The sequence below is a fragment of the Rutidosis leptorrhynchoides genome, chromosome 8 (assembly GCF_046630445.1).
Source record: "Rutidosis leptorrhynchoides isolate AG116_Rl617_1_P2 chromosome 8, CSIRO_AGI_Rlap_v1, whole genome shotgun sequence".
Lineage (NCBI taxonomy): Eukaryota > Viridiplantae > Streptophyta > Magnoliopsida > Asterales > Asteraceae > Rutidosis > Rutidosis leptorrhynchoides.
In genome coordinates, this window is record NC_092340.1 from 156,135,521 (window position 1) to 156,157,118 (window position 21,598).

Genomic DNA, 21,598 nt, shown 5'->3' on the forward strand with positions numbered 1-21,598 from the left:
TTTGTTCTTTTTTTAGTTATTTTAAGAAATAGGTACAGAATGTGGGTTTAGAGAGAAGGAAGAAATAGGTACAGAAGGTGGGTTCAAGATATTTGTTTTTTACATTTCAGATCTTTGTTTGCTGGGTTTTAGTTTGGTTATTTGTTGAAAATGTTTGATTAAGAAGAAAAGAAAGAGATGAAGAAATTGAGTGGAAGGAAGAACTACCAATAGAATTTAATTAGATTTAAAAGTAGGTGGGTTGGGATATTCAGATATAATAATTTAAAGACCAAAATACCCTCATGTGAAATGCACATGGTAATGAGTTAACAGAAGAATCAAACAGAAAACGTCACTTGGACTATCCTTGCTTAACATTTAAAAAATAATGACTATCCAACCCCAAATCACCAACTTTGTCTATCCACGCTGGGTGCTACAAACCACGGGGACTATCCGTGCAATTTTCTCTTAAAAATAAGAATTACCAAAGATTTAAAGAAAGAGAAGAACGGACTCGGTAGTTTAAGTTAGATTCGGTAAAATTAGCAGACTCGGTATTCAATTAACAAAGCGTGAGAAAGTTTGACTTTAACTCTCCTATTTATAGATACCGAAGGTAGGTTAACTTGGGCCTTACCGAATGGGCCTAATTTACCGAATACAGTCCATTTTCAAAATTTAAACATTTTGACTTCAAATTTTGGCAAATCTTTATCAAAAATCTCACAAATTTATCATATTTTCATTAAACAACATTTCTGAGTAATTTTTGAAAGATTTTGAACTTACCGAATCTGCATTGTTGGTTGTCAGATTCGGTATGATGCTAAAAATAGCATTTATTCGGAAAAATTCAATTCTTTTTGGATTTTACCTTTTCCAATTTTTATGAATTTTCTAAAATCAAGATTTATACTTAGAAAAATTTGAAATATGTGTAAAGTACAAATCTTCAATGATACCAAATGTTAAAACGGGTTACATACTTAGATGTATACAAGCCAAAGTGAATATTTTCAATTTAAAACATGAGTTTTTATGAATTCACTTTTTGAAAATCAATATTCTTTTCATTTTCTCCCTTTCCCCCCCTCAAAATGTGATATACAATGAAGTAAATCAACATTTTGATTCACCCCAAGAAAATTTAATAACTCCCCCTTGAAATATGATATCAATCAGTTACCTCCCCCTTTCGTAACTATTGAAAAATAAACCCAGGTAGTTATCAGAAATTTAAAAGCTACCCCTTGAAAGATAGTATCTAAAGTATAAAGTATCAGTTGTTCCCCCTAGAAAAGTACTACTCCTCCTAAACACAAGATCCCAGGTATAAGTCCCAATAGAACCAAGGAATGTTAAGCACTATACTCTACCATGTCAATTTATTTTATCAAGAACTTTAGCCTAAGTTCATCTATTGGTTTAGTGAACATGTCAGTTAATTGCACTTTGGTAGGCACGAAGTATAATTCTACATCTCCCTTTTCAACATGGTCCTTAATGAAATGATAACGAATATCTATGTGTTTAGTCTTAGAATGATGGACCAGGTGCCTAGTAATGGCAATAACACTTTTTGAATCACAGTATATCGAGGTCTTAGTGATCTTAAAGCCATAATGTAGGAGTTTAGTTTGTATCCACAAAACTTGTGACCAACAATGAGCTGCAGCAATATACTCAGACTCAGCAGTTGATAAAGAAACACAATTTTGTTTCTTGGATGACCAACTAACTAACCTATTCTCCAACATCTGAATTTATGCAGATGTGCTTTTTCTATCAACGTGGCAACCGCCATGATCCGCATCAGTATAAGTAGTGAGATTGAAATCAGGTCCATGTGGATACCAGATTCCAAGATTAGGAGTACCTTTTAGGTACTGGAAAATCCTAACCACCGCTTTGGAGTGGGATTTCTTAGGGTTTGACTAAAAGCAGGAACAGACAGTTACAGCAAGTGTAATAACTGGTCTACTTGCAGTCAGATACATTAAAGAATCAACCATGCTTCGATAAAGTGTAATGTCAAAGGGTTCCCCATTATCATCAGCATCCAGTAATTTCCTCATTGGGGTTGTCATTGGTTTTAAAGCAGTCAATTTAAAACATTTTAGCATATCATTGATATACTTTGTTTGACTGATAAAAATTCCGTTTGGTAGTTATTTTACTTGTAACCCCATGAAGAAATTGAGCTGGTCAAGCATGCTCATTTCGAATTTGTTGGCCATAAGGTCACCAAATTATTTGCATAAGGCCGGGGACGTGGACCAAAAATAATATCATCAACGTAAATTTGAACCAAGAGAATGTGACCGTGGTGTTTACAGATGAAGAGCGTTGTATCAATCATTCCACGAGAGAAGCCATTATCCAGCAAATACTTTGTCAAGGTCTCGTACCATACACGTGGTGCTTGATTTAGACCGTACAAAGCTTTCTCCAAGTAGTAAATGTGGTTTGGATGAATGGGATTGACAAAGCCTTCTGGTTGATCAACATACACTTCCTCTTGAAGATGACCATTTAGAAAAGCAGTTTTGACATCCATTTGAAACACCGTGAACTTCATATAAGAAGCAAATGCAAGGAATAGACGAATAGCCTCAATCCTTGCAACCAGAGCAAACGTTTCATCATAATCAATACCCTCTTGTTGTCGATATCCCTTGGCCACAAGATGTGCCTTATTTCTAACCACAATTCCATCAGAATCCTTCTTGTTCTTGAAAATCCACTTAACCCCTATTGGTCGTTGACCCGCTGGTCATGGAACTAATTGCCATACATTCAAACGTTAAAATTTATTGATCTCCTCTTGCATTGCTACCACCCAGTTCGGATCTAGTAAAGCTTGAGCAACCATTGCTGGTTCAATCTTACTAAGAAAGGCAGTATATAAACATATATTTCGAGTAGCCCTTCGTGTTGAAACTGGAGCAGAAGCATCACCAATGATAAGATCAATTGGATGACTTTTAGTCCATCAGTTGTTATGTGGAAGAGGTACTACATCAGTGGTATCCATTGAAACATCAACAGTTGTTGACGTCGAGCCATGATCCTCTTGTTCTGATGTAACATTGTCTAATGAATTCATATGAGTATCTGGAGAAACAACTGGAATTATATCAACGGATGTATCTTGAATCGGTTCAAGATTATCATCAGGAGGTGGGAGGGAGGATGAAAAAGCAACAGGTGAATCATTTGGTGTTGTATCTTCATCATAGAGACTTGGTTGTGTCTCCACAGTAGTTGACTGTAATGGTGTAACCAGTACGTCATGAATATCTGAATTCTATTGAGGAGCGTAAAGACTATCAAATAAGATATCCAGTTCCTTTGTTCTAACAGTCGGAACACCCTTCTTCAAGAAAATTGAGTGTTGTGCGGAAGACGTAGTAGCTAGGTTAGGATCGGATTTTGAGCTGAGTTGTTCAAAAGCTATCCCCGATAACTCTTCGAACTTAACATTAATGCTTTCCTTAATTGTCTTTGTCCTTTTGTGATAGACACGATAAGCAACCTTGTTCGACGAATAACCGAGAAATATGGCTTGATCACCATGAGGATCTGTAAAGACCCGTCCTTATCCACCTGGATGAAGTCATCAACATTTGGTCCCATTGTGATGATCGACTCCAAGTAATGTCCTTAAAATGAGCTAATGCACAGCGGAAGACTTAATTCGTACCTGAGAATAAACATGCTTAAAAGTGTCAACCAAAAGGTTGGTGAGTTCATAGGTTTATCATAACAATCATTTCAATATATTAATAGACCACAAGATTTCATTATTTATAAAAATAATACACTCGCAAGTGTATGTAAAGCATTCTAAGTGGTTGAGCACTTGGTAACCATACTTAACTATTAATCAACGTCGCATATTCCCTTTATTATGAAATCTCACTACACCGTACCAAGTGTAGTCACCAAAACGAAGTACTGTGCAACCGTTGAATACTGGTCGTCCAGTCCGGTTGGGGTTTTCAGGCCCGATAGATCTATCAACAGGATTCGCGTTTACAATACCCATGTAAATAGTAGTTACCAAGCTACAGGGAAGTATGCCAGTGGTACAACTCAACGTAGAATATATTTTTAAGTACTTGTGTCTATTTCATAAACATTTATAAAAGCAGCGCATGTATTCTCAGCCCAAAAATATATATTGCAAAAGCAATTAAAAAGGGAGCAAATGAAACTCACCATACTGTATTTTGTAGTAAAAATACATATGACGACATTGAATAAGTGTAGGGTTGGCCTCAGATTCACGATCCTATATCATTTATGTATATTAATACATATAATCGTAATCAAACAAATTTATATATATTTTGTTATGTTTTAAGATTTACTATTTATATTTATGATTCAATTTAAAATATATTTAAATATTATTTGTAACTTATTTATAATTACATTTTATTAAAGCAAAATAGTATTTAATATTAATATAGATGTAATATATATATATATATATATATATATATATATATATATATATATATATATATATATATATATATATATATATATATATATATTACATCTATATTAATATTAAATACTATTTTGCTTTAATAAAATGTAATTATAAATAAGTTACAAATAATATTTAAATATATTTTAAATTGAATCATAAATATAAATAGTAAATCTTAAAACATAACAAAATATATATAAATTTGTTTGATTACGATTATATGTATTAATATACATAAATGATATAGGATATATATATATATATATATATATATATATATATATATATATATATATATATATATATTTTACATAAATGTCCTTTATTTATTAAAGTAATATTTTTAATACTAAACTAGTGACAATAATAATGATAATAATAATAATAAAAATACTTAAAATAATAATACAGAAATAAAAGTAATTGTGTATACCCTTAAAGCTTTGTCTAAAAGAATTTTCCCTGACCAGGCTCGAACCCACGACCTCTCGCTCAATACCCAACAACACACCTAATGATCCAAGCTATCATGCTTTTCAGTTATTATTAAGATTTTTATATCTTTTAACTTAGTCTTTCTGTTTTGAAACATCATCATCTCATCTAAATCATAATCATCTCTATCCTCATTCCATTTTTATCATCGTTACCCTAATCTATCATCATCATAATAATTTTGTGATCACCATCCTTTCATTTACAACATCGCCATCATTAACATCTTTATCGCCATCGTTCATCAATATCTATTACCAACATAATCACATAAAATTATAAGCTTAACATCGTCGCTTAAACTCGTTACTCATTATTATCATCCTAAGTTCATTTGACAATACCATTAAATTATCATCAATATCATCTTACCGAGCATCAATATCATTATCTCACGTCTCTTAACTTTATCACTAATGGCATCATTTACGTACATCATAGAACTTATATGATCACCATCGTCATTAATATTCTTATATCATTAGAATCATCATCGATTTATACGGCCCAACTAATAGATCACATATCATGACCCAATAGCAATTTTTCAGGCCCAATCACCAATTAACTTTCTCAGCCCAACTGAATGAATTATATGGCTTGAATGAAGCCCAATTCCAAGCAGACAGTTATCAGAAATGCCTCGGTCCCATTTAGAAAATGTTTAAAGGTTCAAATTATAATTTGTATGTTCTCAATTCACGTCATACTTGGAGATAAAAGTAAATAACGGGTCCCGTAGCTAAAATAAAATAGAATACGTTCACATCTTGTTTCCATTCTCAACCAAAAGTGTATCAATTATCAAATGGTGGAACCCAGCATTATAATTCCATTATCATCCTATTAGTAATTTATTCGTTTATTGACAAGCATTTATACACGTTGTAGTAAAATATATAAATGTTGATGGTATTTGTTGGGACTGAAAGAATATCAGACACAAAGTGGAAACTAGTTTGGTGTGTGTGTCTTCTTGAAAACAACGGATAATAAGTAAACATTTAACCATCACCTTTACCATAATTGTCATCTCTTCGTTTAAATTGCGTTAGAATCAGAAAGATGGGTGTAACAGTTAGCGTCTTAAATGGGTTTTGAAGGTGATCCAAGGGTGAAGAGGATTGTCGCTGTAACCGAAGGAGTAGCAGGAACCACCGTATGAATAAGGTTGTTGATTGTTTGGTTGTTTATATTGCAAAACAGGAATGGAAATTTGGTTGTGGTTTGTGTTTGTTTCATAACTGCCCAAAACAGAAAAATATAAGTGGTGACGGTTGTGGTGTGTTCACGGTTGAAGAGGTGGTGGCGGGTGTGAATGAAGAAGATTGATGGGTTCTTGATCGAAACTGAAACCGATATGGTGGTTCTAGGGTGGTAGATAGGATGATTGCAGAGTGGTTTCCGGTGTTGTGGTTGGTCCGGAGGTGATGTTTTAGGTTCGTATATATATTTATATATATATATATATATATATATATATATATATATATATATATATATATATATATATATATATATATATATATATATGTATAGTTAGGAAACGATAATGGTCGATGGTTCTTGTTGTGTGGTTCTCGGTTAAGAATAGAAGAGAGAGAGAGAAGTGAGAGAGAGAAGGGATTTAGTGATCGTGAAGTGGAGTTCTTGGGTGATGGTTTTGTGAGAAAAACAAGTTCATTTGGTGTTAAGGTGGTGAGGGTGATGGTTGTTTGGAAAGGAAGCACGCTAGTGAATTAAAGGTGTTACGGTTTGTGGTGGTGTTGGAATATGGGGTTCGAAGTTGGTGGTTTGGTTATGGTAATGAAAACAGAAAAACTGAAATGGTAGTGATGGTGGTCGTTTCCATGGTGATATGGTGGTGGGTTTATGGTGTATAGAGTGAGTTATAAAGAGATATTGCGAGAGTGGTAGTGTTGATCATAGTTAGCAAAGAAGAGAGTAATAGATGGTTTGGTGTGAGTCTTTGATTGCAAATATAGATGTATATATAATATTACATAGTAAACAGTTTATGATTCACATCAATTTAAAATATGTTTACAGCTCAACATGTAGTATAATAATACAGATAGTGGAAACATAACGATTCAATTGTCAATCAATTTAAAATAGTACTTCAGTTATCAATCAATTTAAAATAGTATTAACCTTCTTTACTTCAATTCACGGGTACTAATTTAAATATATATATATATAATAATAATAAACGTGTTAGAATCGATTTGCAGCCATAAACCTTGGCATTTTATTACCGACACTCATTAATATTATTTCATGTCCATTGCTAAATAGTTGAAATATAAAAGTGTTCTTAAAAAAAATCTCAAACTTCATTTACATGTGTTTTATATATTATTTTATTTTACATTGTTAATTCTAACAATTACTTTATATAATATTTTATTTTATATTTCCAATTATTTATATATATATATATATATATATATATATATACATATATATATATCCATACACACATATCAATTTACAATTAATGGTTCGTGAATCGTTGAGAGCAGTCGAAGGTCAATTGAATATATGAAACACTTTTTAAAATTTTTGAGACTCAACCTAACAGATTTCTCTTACCGTGTCAAGAATATTAAATCGTATCGAGAGTTTCATTTAAAATTTGTTGAAATTTTCCGGGTCGTGACAGTACCTACCCGTTAAATAAATTTCGTCCCGAAATTTGAGTGAGGTCGTCATGGCTAACAATAAAATTGTTTTTATGACGAATATGAGTTGATAAATAGAGTTTTATCTTTATTGAGTAATATAGATAAAACATTTCGATTACGCGGAGAGTATAAATGAAACTATCACAAAAGATTGAGATAGAGATTTAACTTTTAACGTAATCATGGTGGATTTCCGGAATTCAAGGGATTTAAGGAAATCTTCTAATCGGAAGGAAAATGTATTAGCACAAATTATTAGCAGCTGTTGGAATTACGGAAGAACAGAAATATCAAGGAAATATTTCCGTGATATCCTTAGAGATTAAGTAGAATGAAAGAGTTATGTAACATGGTACATGATGACGATATTGTCTGTGAATCATCACATTCCACTAGAAATTTAGCATGACTTACTGTAATATAACCACGTTGGCCTGACGTCATTATATTATACTAACTCATGCTTCAATTCCCAACACTTCTCTAGGAAATCATTCATAATTCAAACTCGAATTTTAAAGAAATTTAGAACTAAAATGGTTTCCTTCATGACGTAACACGGATAGCACGAATAGATAGATAATTTCGAATAAAGATATTTATGAAGGTATCTTCAGAAATATCTAAGATATTTATAACGAAAGATATGATGATGTCTTAGAATTTAAAATATTTTAAATCAGAAGATGATGAAGAAATTCGTCCACAAGGATTTAGACTAATTAAGGAGCAAGATATTCGCTAGAGATTTCGTCAGATACTGAATCGTCTAGATTCATTAAGTACATGTTTACTCTTTGTGATTTGTCCACAGTCTCCTTCATGGTGTGCTCAATCCGATTTTCAGTACCAAATTTTTTTATCGAGCGTTCCTAACACTTCCTTCTTTATCATCAACTTTTAGCCATTAAGACCATCTACAACATGCTGTTTCGTCAGCATTTTCAAAGTTAACGGATCTGGGTCATCGGTTATCAATCCAAGGTGGTTTTAAGAGAATTGTGTTTTTATACGATTAAATGCTGATGGTAATATGGTGAAATATAAAAGGTTCTCCGGTAACAATAAAAGAGTACGAATATATTCCGAGGTTATAATAAGGTTGTTTTGGACTAAAAGTCGAAATCAACTTGCTGGAGCTGTGACAAAATTTGGAAAATTTAGAAAGGAATTGCAAAGTTATTTTGGGTAATAATAACGCCAAAGGAACTAGCACAGGTATGTGTTAAACGTTTACTCAGGTTCCGAGAGTTTTCAAGTGCGTAATTATATGCATCAATCTCTTCTTACGTAGATGAAGTGCGGTTGGTTCATCCTCTCGATTGAGGTGTTTTCAAGAATTACGAAAGGTTTGGACGCAGATTGTAATCGTCAAGATACAAAAGAGGTTTAAGATGAAATCAAGTGGCAAACTTGAAGAATTATTTAGTTTCATATATTATAATCAATATTTTAATTCATCTTAATTGTCCAAAGTTAGTAGTCCAATAGTCCAATAGTTCATATATAGTTTAATATATAGCATTCAAATTAATTAATACGTATCGTAACCCGTGTACCGGTCTCAGTATTGATCACAACTCAAATTATATATATATTTTGGAATCAACCTCAACCCTGTATAGCTAACTCCGTCATTTGCATATAGAGTGTCTATGGTTGTTCCAAGATAAATATATAGATGGGTCAATATGATATGTCGAAACCTTGTATATGTGTCCTGTTATTTAGAGTGCGTAAAATAAATACAAAAATTAAATGACGATAAATAAAATTACGAGAATGTAAATTGCGATAATTAAATTGCGATAAATAAAATGTAACCAGTTATCTAGGAACAGTTAGCGTGGATTCTTAACAATATTTCAATTAGTTAGTTCGTTTGTTTCTATCAAATTTTTATTTTGTACCATGTTTTCTTCATTATGCCACTTGTTGAATTTTGATAGGTCTAAATCCAAATATAACATTGAATGAAAATGGTTATTCTGTAGTGAACGGATACGTATATCGGTGGATGTAGATAGGTTAGTAAATGATCGTTGAATCAGATTCGAAGAATGTACAGTGTAACTTATTAATGTGAAATCTAAATATTCCTCGGGTATTACCTACCCGTTAAAATATTTTCACCATTAACAGTTTGTACAAAAGAATTTTTAATTACAATCTTTATGAAAATATACATACATATATATTTTATTCAGATGTAATAATGGATTTAATGAGTTAATATGATATTAATCTCATTTCCTTTACGGCTAGAATTAGAGTACAAAACTCTAAAACATTAGAGATTACATAATCGCCATATCGAGCGAAGATAATCGATGTAGAATGATATGTAGAATGAAGATAAAGTAGATAGTACGATACGTAGAACGATGATTATGCTCGAGGTATAGATTGTGATGTTGAGACATGTGATGTTGAAACTTGGGTTGTTGGCGGTACTGTTGTCGATGTTGGTGGTACTATTGGTGCCGGTGATGTTGATGGAGCTGTTAAGTTTTGCACCATATTCTCCAAAGCCACTACTCGAGCGCGAAGCTCGTTGACTTCTTCTATTATTTCGGGATGATTGTCGGTCGAAACGAGCGGATGAATAAGGTTTAGAATTTTAGATAGAAGATAATCGTGACGATTTACCCTGGAGATGAGGCTAAAAATGGTGTTTCGGATAGGTTCTCCGGTAAGTGCTTCAGGTTCTTCATCAAAAGGTGAATTCGGTTAGTGGTAGGGATCGCCTTCTATGCGTCTCCATTGATTAAGTCGACAACGAAACCATCAAATGAATTGGGGATGGATGATTGGTTGATTCATTCTGGTGACACTACTTTCGGAGCTTAGGTGAAACTCCATATTAGAATAGCTGTCGGAATCCGAAGAATTCGAACTGGTTGAGGGATTCATCTCGTACGATCAGATGAAGGATTTTCGATAAGAAATAGATTATAGGATGTAGATTAGTATCCTGCAATACATATTTTACATATGCATATATAATACTAAAATCCCATAAGTTACGGAGGAATCTACGGAATATGTTAGGCAAAGTTTACAGTAACAGATACGCTAAGATATGAATTTATCTGTACACTATCTATCAAATAAGTGCAGGAAGTCGTGTCTAGACTTAGGAATAATAAGCAGGTAATTTTTCCACTAGGAATGATAAACAATACTTATAATATGCAGCTAAGGTCGAAGTCCAGACTTGCTAATGCATCCTATCAACTATCAGTTAGACTCACTAATGCAAGACCTGGTTCACTAGGACCAACGCTCTGATACCACCTGTAAAGACCCGTCCTTATCCACCTGGACGAAGTCATCAACATTTGGTCCCATTGCGATGATCGACTCCAAGTAATGTCCTTAAAATGAGCTAATGCACAGCGGAAGACTTAATTCGTACCTGAGAATAAACATGCTTAAAAGTGTCAACCAAAAGGTTGGTGAGTTCATAGGTTTATCATAACAATCATTTCAATATATTAATAGACCACAAGATTTCATTATTTATAAACATAATACACTCGCAAGTGTATGTAAAGCATTCTAAGTGGTTGAGCACTTAGTAACCATACTTAACTATTAATCAACGTCGCATATTCCCTTTATTATGAAATCTCACTACACCGTACCAAGTGTAGTCACTGAAACGAAGTACTGTGCAACCGTTAAATACTGGTCGTCCAGTCCGGTTGGGGTTGTCAAGCCCGATAGATCTATCAACAGGATTCGCGTTTACAATACCCATGTAAATAGTACTTACCAAGCTACAGGGAAGTATGCCAGTGGTACAACTCAACGTAGAATATATTTTTAAGTACTTGTGTCTATTTCGTAAACATTTATAAAAGCAGCGCATGTATTCTCAGCCCAAAAATATATATTGCAAAAGCAATTAAAAAGGGAGCAAATGAAACTCACCATACTGTATTTTGTAGTAAAAATACATATGACGACATTGAATAAGTGTAGGGTTGGCCTCAGATTCACGATCCTATATCATTTATGTATATTAATACATATAATCGTAATCAAACAAATTTATATATATTTTGTTATGTTTTAAGATTTACTATTTATATTTATGATTCAATTTAAAATATATTTAAATATTATTTGTAACTTATTTATAATTACATTTTATTAAAGCAAAATAGTATTTAATATTAATATAGATGTAATATATATATATATATATATATATATATATATATATATATATATATATATATATATTTTACATAAATGTCCTTTATTTATTAAAGTAATATTTTTAATACTAAACTAGTGACAATAATAATGATAATAATAATAATAAAAATACTTAAAATAATAATACAGAAATAAAAGTAATTGTGTATACCCTTAAAGCTTTGTCTAAAAGAATTTTCCCTGACCAGGCTCGAACCCACGACCTCTCGCTCAATACCCAACAACACACCTAATGATCCAAGCTATCATGCTTTTCAGTTATTATTAAGATTTTTATATCTTTTAACTTAGTCTTTCTATTTTGAAACATCATCATCTCATCTAAATCATAATCATCTCTATCCTCATTCCATTTTTATCATCGTTACCCTAATCTATCATCATCATAATAATTTTGTGATCACCATCCTTTCATTTACAACATCGCCATCATTAACATCTTTATCGCCATCGTTCATCAATATCTATTACCAACATAATCACATAAAATTATAAGCTTAACATCGTCGCTTAAACTCGTTACTCATTATTATCATCCTAAGTTCATTTGACAATACCATTAAATTATCATCAATATCATCTTACCGAGCATCAATATCATTATCTCACGTCTCTTAACTTTATCACTAATGGCATCATTTACGTACATCATAGAACTTATATGATCACCATCGTCATTAATATTCTTATATCATTAGAATCATCATCGATTTATACGGCCCAACTAATAGATCACATATCATGACCCATGGTGTCGAACGAGGTGTATATAAAATACTATTAAATTTTAGCAGAAAATACTATTAAATACGATACAATTTTACACAAGATATTTATTTATTTCTAGAATGGATATACTTAAACCTTGCTACAACACTTATAGGCAGTGTACCTAATCGTACAGTAGTGTAGTTTTTAGTAAGTCCGGTTCGTTCCACAGGGAAATCTTTAAACAAAGCTCAACGCTATATTAGTTTACTTTTATAAAAATACAAATATATATATAAGTAATATTATTATTATAAAGGGGGGTTTTACCGTTTAATGACCGGTTTGTCGATTTTTAAACTTTAGTCGCAGTTAAAACCTAATGTAAAATATAAAATAAATACAAGACTTTAAATTAAAGCGTAAAGTAAATAATGATAATGAAATTGCGAATAATAAAAATGCGATAAAATAAAATTGCGATAATTAAAAAGTACGATAATTAAAAGTGCGGTAAAATAAAATAACAATAAATAAAAGTGCGATAATTAGAAGTGCAATTAAATATAAAATAAAGGAAATTAAATATGAAATAAAAGAATTATGCTTATTTAAACTTCCGTAATCATGATGTGTGACGTGTTGATTTTAGTTTTATGCCCATGGGTTAATTGTCCTTTGTCCTGGATTATTCAATATGTCCGTCTGGTTTTTGTCCATAACAGTCCATCAGTCATAAATATAAATTGCAAGTGTCCTTGTCAAATTATTATTATACCCGAAGATAAATATTCCAACTAATTGGGGATTCGAATTGTAACAAGGTTTTAATACTTTGTTTAATGAATACACCAGGTTATCGACTGCGTGTAAACCAAGGTTTTACTACTTTGTTAACAATTACACCAATTACCCTTGAATGTAATTTCACCCCTGTTTTAATTATTCTAGTGGCTATTAATCCATTCCCGTGTCCGGTTAAATGAACGATTATTCGTACATATAAATACCCCGCCCATCGTGTCCGATCGAGTGTATATGGTAATTTATAGGGACGCCCAATTGTAAATCTTTATATTAACATTAACAAACTTTCATTTAGTTAAACAAATATAAAGCCCATTAATAGCCCATAGTCTAATTTCCACAAGTGTCGTTCTTTTGTCCAAACCCCAATTATGGTACAAAGCCCAATTACCCAATTTTAGTAATTAGCCCAACATCATGATTACTTCGTTTTAAATAAGCATAATAATAACTTAGCTACGAGACATTAATATAAAAAGGTTGAACATAACTTACAATGATTAAAAATAGCGTAGCGTTACACGGACAGAATTTCGACTTACACCCTTACAACATTCGCTAACATACCCTTATTATTAGAATTATAATTAAAATTAAAATATAAATTATAAATATAAATATATTTACGTATGAAGAGGAAGAGAAAAAGATGTGTTTATTTTGATCAGAATTCGGTTGGCTTTATAGCCAGACTTGAAATTTGGGGCTCCGCGACTCGCGGCAAAATGGCCTTAAAACTCCGCGAGTCGCGGAGAGATATTTACAGCTCACACCCTTGGAGTTTCTTGCTGCCGACGGTTTTTAATATATATATATAATATATATATAATTAATATAATTAATTATATATTATATTATATTTATATACATAGTTAACTTGTAATTTTTAGTCCGTTGCGTCGAGCGTTAAGAGTTGACTCTGGTCCCGGTTCCGGATTTTCGAACGTCCTCGCGTACAATTTAATATCTTGTACTTTGCGTTTTGAATCTTGTACTCTTGTGATTTCGAGACGTTTCTTATCAATAATTGGAACCTTTTTGATTGTCTTTTGTACTTTTGAGCTTTTTGGTCGTTTGCGTCTTTAATTCGTCGAATCTGTCTTTTGTCTTCACCTTTTATTCTTTAAACGAATATCACTTGTAAATAGAACAATTGCAACTAAAAGCTTGTCTTTCTTGAGGAATAATGCTATGAAATATATGTTCGTTTTTAGCATTATCAAATATTCCCACACTTGAGCGTTGCTTGTCCTCAAGCAATATCGTCTTGAAATACTAGAATCACTTCTTTATTCTTCACACTTTGTACATCAGTGATTTCTATATGGCGGTATAAACAATGGTAGTAACGATATGGTTTACAGTCCCACATGACTATAAAAATTTAGATCCATTAAGGAAATTGGATCTTTATGAAAACATTTGATCTTTTTGAAAATTAAATCTAGTTTTTACCCTAGATAAGTTTTCCGGAATAACCCTTTACCGGTGTTTGCAAAATATTTTTGTGGGTTTGGTGGGTTACAGATTTGAAAATTTTAGCTCAAAACTTGCGGTTTTGTGTCACCCACTTGCTAACCTTGTATTTGGAAAGCAACACGTCCAGTTTACTTGTTCCGTATATTACCTTTCGGCAAACTACCGTCCGGTTGTAAAGGAAAGCGTTGAACAAGCAACTGTTAAGGCAATGTCCCGTGACATGCTTTTGTTTATGGTCTATAACGTGTCGGACGCAATTACTATCCTTGGTAGGAGCAATAGTAAAGCTCACCCTTATAATTTTTCGGTCTGGCACAAGGTCCTGTCTTTGACCATGCTATGCAACCACCGTTCTTACGGTTGACACCCGATTTAGTTCAGGTGACCTAATGAATTCCAGGTGAATTCCTAGGATTTTACGTTCAATGGTAATGAACGCATTGAAAATAGGGTTTTCAGAAAACAAATCGGTTTATAATTTTGATCAAAATATTTTCTCGTTTAAGCTCGAGTTTAGATATCATCGAATTCCATGAGTTTGTAATTCTCAATCTTTAAGGTCAATCTCTAGGATTGAGTAATATCAGTCTTAAAAGCTGATTTTTAATCTTTAAGGAGATTATCCTTTCTGGGGATCTGATTCATTAGTCTTATCCAGCTAATTTGCATGGTGCCCCCCATTGTACGAGATAAATCCTTCTCATGGTTAGGATAAATCTGACCACTTGGCGACCTTGTTTTATGCTGAGGTCCGTGGATTTCCTGCTGATTTTAGTGATGACTTTTCTAGATTTTTCGTCAACCTACAGCTGGTCTGGACGACAACTTCATGACCTAAATCAAGAAGCGCGTTTCTTTTTCGGAAGACTTTACTTCCTTTTAATGATGGAATTGATTCATCGTGTAGATCCATCTCTTCTTTTCTTTCATCGGGTAAAACAGTTTAGTTTAGTCCAAAGCAAAAGTATTTTCAGTTATTTGTTACAGATATATGTGACATATGTTTAAAATAACTTGGTAAATTTTCCCACACTTGGCTTTTATTTTCCTTTTTATCGTCCTCTATTCCATTTTAAATGAATTTTAACATTTTAGTTTGTTTCTCAATTTATGTCCTTTCCGAGGTAACAATAATTTCGGTGTTAAAACCTAGTTTTATCGTTCATAAATATGTATAAACATGATTTGAATTCATTTAATTGAAAATTTTTTTAAAATTTTACTAGAATTGGGTAGTCAGTATATAAGACTAGTGCTGTTCTTTTTTATCAGAGAGCACTAGATTCTAATACAACTACTGCTTTACTAGTATTTTTAATGGTAACCAAGTGTTTAATATAAAAATTTTAAAATCCGAAAGAATTTAATCCCTTCCCACACTTAAGATCTTGCAATGCCCTCAATTGCAAGAAATCAGTAACAATTTAAATTATTGAGGGTGATTTGTGTGAAAATGATTAAATTTTTACCAAAGTTTCCAAATATATTGGCGTTTGTTTGCTGAATGATAAATGGTGCACATCATTTGTTCATTCCGTCTTGTTGTTATTTCACATATATTTTGCATCTTGTCGTCAAAATTAGTTGCTTTTGCTGAACTTAATGCCAGTCTTTGAAAATGCGTTGTTTTACCCTGTTGTGTACATAAGATAAACTGCAAACATATATACATATTTTTGAAGTTTGGTTTATTACCCCACATTCAAAAATTATTAAAATCTAAGAATAAAAGTTAGATAATTATAAAAATGATTACAATATTAACAAAAGTATTAAACATATCAATAATTACAAATTACAAAATAAAAAAAAAAAAAAAAAATAAGTAAACTAAGGATGATATTGGTACCAATAGGGGTTCCAGGCATACCCATACGTGCTATAGAATGCTTCGGCAGGATCATACGTAGGATATGGTGGCTGCATCTCTATCGACCAAGGAGGGAAGACGGGTTTCGGTGTAGGAATATAGTTTCTACCTATATGTTGGCAATGCGCTATGATCTGGTTCTGATGAACTTGCCAATCTTCAAATGCTCTCTGTCTAGCATTTTCGTATTCCTGAGAAGCTATAAACCTATGCATTTCTTGCATCTCATTCCCCCCTCCTACATTACCTTGTTCCTGGTTTCTCTCTACCTGTGGATGTCTACCATTGTATCGTACTGCGGCGTTATTTCGCCGCTTCAAAACTTTTGCACCATGGTATACATTTAAACCTATAGTGTCGCGGGGTTCCGGCTCTTCTACTAATAATCCCCCCCGACTTATATCCACACCGAGATATTCACCAATCAAAGTAATAAAAATACCACCTCCTATTATGCTATGTGGACGCATCCCTCGAACCATAGCTGATAAATAATATCCCACACAATATGGTATACTTACAGCGCTGTGTGGGTCTCGAATACACATATGGTAAAACAAATCTTGTTCATTTACCTTTTCTTTGTTTTTACCCCTTTGTGTAATCGAATTAGCTAAAAACCTATGTATTACTCTTAATTCGGCTCTATCTATATCCAAATAAGAGTAGTTTCCCCCTTTGAAACGGTGATGGCTTGTCATTTGACTCCACACACCGTGTGTATCAAAATTCTCATCTATCTTTCTACCGTTTAGTATCAATCCTCTACAATCGGCAGACGCTAACTCCTCAGGCGTATATATACGTAAAGCCTGAGCCATGTCCAGTAAAGACATGTGGCGCATTGAACCGCCTAACAAAAATCTAATAAAAGAACGATCGGTTAAACTAGCTACCCGATCATTCAACTCTATACTACATAACAACTCTTCACACCATACTTTATATACAGGTCTGCGTATGGTGAATAAACATATCCAGTCATTAAAAGAAGAATTACCATACCTCTGTACCAGTAATTCCCTAATTGGCCCGGCCAATTCTACAGCTTCTAAGGGTCCCCATTCTATGACCCTCGGTACCTCAACAACCTTGGAATGAAGAGTATGCAAACCCCGTTGATATTTTGGATAATCTATCCAAAGTCTGTCAAATCTCAGGTTCGGGTGCAACTGTTCCAAGTGCATATCTGAAAAGGTCATGACTGGATGAGGTACATCCTGCTTGTAGTAGTTATCTACCTCCTGTTGTTCCAAGTTCTCAGCAGGAGCATGGCGGGCTTGGGATGAAGATTCACCCCTTTCATTCTGCAAAACACATCAAACACAAATTTTGTGCATCCAAATATGCATTAGTGTCAGCAAAATCATCAATCAAAATAATTATAATGACATTATCAATTTATATCAAACTTAAGCTTATTTTCACATTTTTATCAAATCTACACTTTTTCAAATAAGCATATACGAAAATTTTTACCAAGTTCATAAGCATTCAACTCAAATAACATGTCAAAATAATCATTACTAGCAAATAAACAAGTCTCAAATGGCATTATCTTTCAAAAATCAAGTTCATGAATTTTGGACTTGAAAAAGTCCACTTTAATTCTCAAAATCATGTTTAGGCTCAAAGTTTGGATCATTTAATTACCTAGACATGTTACACTACTCAATTTAGCAACAATTTATGACAAAAATCGGCCATAACATGTTTATATCAAAAAGCCCCAAATTGCTCAAGAACACAAACCCTAGATTATTCAAAATTTGAAGTTTAAGGCTTCTAATCATGTTAAACAGCATTAATCTAGGTTATACAAGCATAATACATAAACAATTTAAGTCTAATTACACTAAAAAGCATCAAAATCAAATTGGGTAAAAATTAGCTCAAGAACACTAAAATTCGAATTAAATGGTGTTTAGGTGTAGAAATTTACCGTTTTTCTTGAGTAGTTCCTAGATATCATCCTTCTCAACATGATTTTAGCAAAAAATTTGGTGATTAACGGTTAAAAATTGATATTTTTGGGGGTGATTTTCGGGTTTTTCGGGGTCTTTTTTCGCAGTATTTGGGTGTTTATGTGTGTGGGTGAGTGAACTGATCGTGCAGCTTGTTATATTTTTTTTTTCTGTAATTTTGTCCCTCCGCGAGTCGCGGAGATTTACACTGCAAACTCCGCGAGTCGCGGAGTTTACCCTTTTTTTTTTTTTTTTTTTTTTCTTTAACTTATAAAACAATTAAGAGATTAATTTTAAAATTTTGTTTCCCTTGTTATTTAGGACGAGGTCGTTTCGGATCGATGTCCTAGTCTGTCCTTCGACAAAATTTTAAAATTTGTCTTTTTGTAGCGATTGTTTTAAAAGCTAAGATTTTTGGGTTTTTTAATGTTTTTGGCATACTTTAAATCAATAAGATTAAAAATAATGATAATAAAAGTTCTCGTCCCTCCCTTGGGTAAAGCAATTTCGGTTCAAAGACCTAGTCTTCAGCTTACGACGAATTTTAAAAATCATATTTTTAACTTAATGAGATAAAGTAAATTTTTGTTTTTAAATTCACACAACTTAAATATAAAATTCAAAATTAATATTAAAAATTCATACCAAACTCAAAAATTAAAATGCATAAAATTAAAATTTCATATTTTTAAAAATTAAAAATTCAAACCAAACTTAATTTAAAAATTCATATTATAAATTCACACCAAACTTATATTAATTTTTCAAATATTTACAATTTTTTAAAAATATTGTTTTTACAAAGTTTACAATATTAATTTAAGATTTAAATATTAATTTTAAAAATAAAATTAAAAATCTTTTTGTCTTTTTATCCCACTTTAATCAATCAGATATTATCAAAAATATGCGCCCCTCTTTTCGGTAAAGTAATTTCGGTTCCAAGACCTAATTTAACTCATGACGAATTTTTTGAAATATTATGGGTTGATTGATTAAAGATATTTATACCCTAAGAATAAACGTTAAATTTCGCAGTGATGTAATAAATTTTTGAAGGATATCAATAATTTCGGTCGCCAAACCTAATTTTATTTAATACCAATTTAATACTTTTTAGCGAACAAATTATTTTTTATTATCAAAAGGTTAAAAATAAAAATAAAAACTGTACAGACATACCTGTGAAATAGATTTCTTAGTTATATGATCTATTATATTCATAAGATAGTCGATTTAATTGGTTTTCCATGGCTGCATAGGCGTAACCTCGAGCATTCATTGTCTTTTCTTCTAAACATATGAACGGTCCGTCTCTGCATAAAGTAACAAATTCGGTATTTGAATAAGTTTGATTATTTGAACATTTACCTCCATGGGACCATTTTCCGCATTTGTGACATCGTTCTAAGTGTCGTGCTCTTCTTTTCGCTGCGGATTTTGATTTTCCTTTACCAAATTGTAACTTATTATCTTCGCATCTGGATCCTTTTCTAACTCCGTCCATTCTTTCTCTGATTACTGATACTATTTCACTCGGTAGTATGTCATTATTTCTTTTAGTGATCAAAGCGTGTAGCATTAGACCATGGTTTAGTTCACAGGCAGTCTTCATTTCGTAAAAACCTAAAAAAATAAAAATTCAGAATGGGGGGAGAAGACTAGTTCTTTAGGGTCTGCTAGGGAAAGACCATACGTGTTCCATTTTCGAGAACTACACGAAAACAGACAATCTAACTCTAATAGAAATACATATTATCCTTTAAAGACTTGATTCTCCCCACACTTAGTTAGCTGTGGTATCGAAATTATGATTAACTTCGTTGTCGACTTCCATCGGACCATGTATGTAATGTTTAACTCTGTGACCATTAACTTTAAATTCAATCCCATTTGAATTTATCAATTCTATCGTTCCGTATGGGAAAACTCTTTTGACTATGAATGGTCCAGACCATCTTGATTTCAATTTTCCAGGAAATAGCTTGAATCGTGAATTGAAAAGAAGAACTCTGTCTCCTTCTTTGAATTCTTTTGAACTTCTGATTCTTTTATCATGCCATTTCTTCGTTCTTTCTTTATAGATTAACGAATTTTCGTATGCTTCATGTCTTAATTCTTCTAATTCGTTTAGTTGACTTAATCGTAGACGTCCGGCTTCATGTAAATCAAGATTACATGTCTTCAAAGCCCAAAATGCTTTGTGTTCAATTTCTACTGGAAGATGACATGCTTTTCCATACACAAGTCTAAAAGGTGTGGTTCCAATTGGAGTTTTGTAGGCTGTTCTAAAAGCCCAGAGTGCATCCTCCAATTTAATGGACCATTCCTTTGGATTTGATCCTACGGTTTTCTCTAGAATACGTTTTAAAGCTCGGTTGGTATTTTCAACTTGTCCACTTGTTTGTGGATGATATGCGGTGGAGATTTTATGAGTTACTCCATATCTTTTAAGAACTTTCTCAAGTTGATTATTACAGAAATGAGTACCCCGATCACTTATTAAAGCTTTCAGTGTTCCAAACCTTGCAAAAAGACGTTTTAAAAAGTTTACTACAACTCGTGCATCGTTAGTTGGGAGAGCTTGTGCTTCCGCCCATTTAGATACATAATCAATGGCTACGAGTATATATAGATTATTATGAGATTTTGGAAATGGACCCATAAAGTCAATACCCCAAATGTCAAATACTTCACATACTTGGATGACATTTTGTGGCATTTCATCACGTTGACTTATTTTTCCGGTCCTTTGACATGCATCACAGGATTTGCAAAGAAGGTGTGCGTCTTTGTAAATTGTAGGCCAATAGAATCCAGCTTCATAAACTTTTCTTGCTGTTAGTTGAGGCCCATAATGCCCTCCTGTTGGTCC